This window comes from Morone saxatilis, unplaced genomic scaffold, assembly GCF_004916995.1.
Source record: "Morone saxatilis isolate NCDOM2014 unplaced genomic scaffold, NCSU_SB_2.0 Contig14, whole genome shotgun sequence".
In the NCBI taxonomy this organism is placed as follows: domain Eukaryota; kingdom Metazoa; phylum Chordata; class Actinopteri; family Moronidae; genus Morone; species Morone saxatilis.
In genome coordinates, this window is record NW_023339696.1 from 1,803,340 (window position 1) to 1,805,381 (window position 2,042).

Genomic DNA, 2,042 nt, shown 5'->3' on the forward strand with positions numbered 1-2,042 from the left:
GATAACTTCTGTAATGAATTGGCACTATACAAATAAAATTGAATTGAATTGAATTGAATCTGTTGTCCAATCCAGTGTAACATAGACGTCTTTTCCCTTCACTGCACACTGGATGTCCTCCACACACTGAGGCAACAAACTGTATTTCTGCAAAAAAGGAGCCTGCTTGGAAGACTTCTCTGGGGGAATATCTGTCTCAAAAAGAGCCTTGGTGAAGTCCAGCACAAACTCTCAGCAGTTGAAGGGGTTTTGGAGAAGCAGAAAGCCAAAGTTTGATTCCTAGATTGTACTGAGGGTAAAGGAGAAAGACAGATATTTACTGTGTTAAAAATACATTTTACATACTCTACATACATATTATTTAGTTTAAAAACATTTATTATTTCTGTTATTTTCAATTATCTAAATAGCCTACATTCTCCACCTCTGAGACATCACCAAATTTATTTTGTTTGTGTTGATATCTTAAAACACAAATTTTAAAAAGACTTAAAGGACCACTATGTAGATTAAAAAAAGGCTCATTCTAATGTAACGGAAACATCAGTTTCTACTCCAGGATACTCCCTATTGAAAAGCTCAGACAAGCGGCTGTGAGCTGCACACACAACAGTGAGATTGATGCCTGATCAGAAGTGTTTTTAAACAGTTAGTTTCAGGGTTTCCACGTTGGATGTAAAGCACTTTGTCGGGCAGAGCAGTGATGTAATGTAGGGCAGACTATAGGACAGGTAGATTCTGGCTGCTTTTTATATTATTTACATAAAGCCTATCAAGCTTTAATCACTTTCAGATGCCATGACTGAACTCTGGTCTCAGCTGTCTGGAGAAAACCAGAAAATCCCTGTTAGACTCCAGCTGCTGCTTCAAAACACATCTGGTTTCTGACTCAGAGATCATGGAACAGGTTTCATTGTCTCTGATAATACAGTTAAGGTGCTTACTGGTGAAAGCTATGACTCCAGGTCATCAACATCACTCATTTGACACATAAAAGACAGACTGCTCTTATCTCTTTACTGCAACAGAGTATTCAAATCTCAACTGCTCAATTTTCTCGTAATATATTTTTTTTCTTGAAATATTATTTAAGGATTCAGGGTCTTTCAATTGTCATTTACAACACAGGGTTTATTCTGTGTTGTCATGATTCATTCATGATTCAAATTCTAAGGATGTCACCTTTTGTATTTCATGAGTTACATTATAGCCACTGCTGGTAAGTTATTTGAAACACTATATTAATGTACCATCTGGGAGTTGCGTGGAGGTGGTTGGGGTGGATGATGGACGTGCAGAACTGTCACACCACAATCTAAGGGTTGTGTCCTGTCGGTGGTTATGGTTTATGCAGGAGAAGCACTGTGTTAAGGTTAGCGAAAGATTGTGGAGAAGAATAAATGAAAACTTTAAGCAAGTAAGTAAACTAAGCAAGTAATGATAAAGCTAGTTAGAAGTCAAGCAGCCGCATTCGCGACCAATTGGAGCTGAGACGCTGCAGAGCAACTCAAGGTGGTGAACAGTGAATTACAATAATCAAAAACCTGAATGACTTTTTCCAGATCTTGGAAGGATAACACATGATTTGGGTTATGTTTCTTAAGTGGAAGAGGACAGTTCCTCTTATAGTTCCACTTCCTGTTAAGTTTAACAAGATTGGATCATTTTCTTTATGTGACACGCAAAGTTCATGTGTTGATAAAAGAAAAAGTTTCATTAGCCTTGCCTAACATTTGCTGCTAGAGGACTAATGCACAGCTGAATTTTTCCAGAGGTTCTCTCAGGGCCCATGATAAGGACCTCTGTTTGGTCAGAGTTAAATTGGAGAAGGTTGTCTGACATCCTGTCCTTAATAACTGTTAGGCAGTCTTGCAGGGTAGAGAGTTTCCCAAGGTTGTTCGAGCTAAAGGAAAGGTATAGTTGTGTATCGTCCCCATAACATTGATAAGAATTACACCTAAATCAACTAATTAAGAACAGAGGAGGAGCATGTACGGGGAGTAAAGAATAGGACCAAAGATTGAACCCTGTGGTACACCACA